Below are 897 nucleotides of genomic sequence, written 5' to 3' on the forward strand. Positions count from 1 at the left end.
TTCAACTTCAAGTAGGGCTACATTTGTGTCATTTCCATATTTGTATGGAATTGTTTGGTGAAATCGAGTTCAAGTTCCTCGTGCCCAGAAACATGGAAATACATCTTTAGTTTACGTTTCTAGATACACCCATTTCTAATATCGGGCCTAGAAATGTCATATCACAGAGGTAAAAGACCTCTAGCTGACCTCAGGGGTCAAATTGAGAATACCTCCAAATCTTAAATTAAATCTTAGGTCATCAGGAACAAATCCTGAAGTTTTATGCTTCTTTCACAAAAAGCGAGATTGTCCATATTTTAAGAGTTTAACAGCCCCACTATAGAAGTTATTTCACCAAACAAAGTGTAAGTCACCTGAGGAAAATAGTCCCCCTCATAGGCTGCTGCTAATGAATGCAAAACATTGTTTCCAACCGTTTTCTCACTCTTAATGGTGATTGATTTGATTCATCAGACAGGGTGGAGTGGCAGGGTCACAGCAGCAGGTGGACTTCAATAAGGACATGATGGTTAATTTAATTGTAAGTGTTAGCTAGTTGTAATATTAAAATTAGGCCTAGTGAATACTACTGATCTCCTTGGAGGTTTGAGTCGTGCTGTGTCACTGCTCATAGCATCACTATTTTATTGATCAGGTGACAGAGGAACCCCGGACAGGTTGTAGCTCATATAGGGAAGATTCAGGGCTACGACGAAAACTAAAACTAATGATCAAATACAACAAAAAACCAAAGTGTGTCAACTGTACAGATTCATTGATTCATATTGATCCAAAGACGATCAGCAGAAGCAGCTGATCTGGTTCATTCTCGTCCTTCTGGATTCACAGTTCACTAAAAACTGCTGTGATGATTTTTGTTTCAACACGTCTGAAGCTTGAAATGCTGCTTTGGCT

Source organism: Sparus aurata, chromosome 5, assembly GCF_900880675.1.
Source record: "Sparus aurata chromosome 5, fSpaAur1.1, whole genome shotgun sequence".
Classification (NCBI taxonomy): domain Eukaryota; kingdom Metazoa; phylum Chordata; class Actinopteri; order Spariformes; family Sparidae; genus Sparus; species Sparus aurata.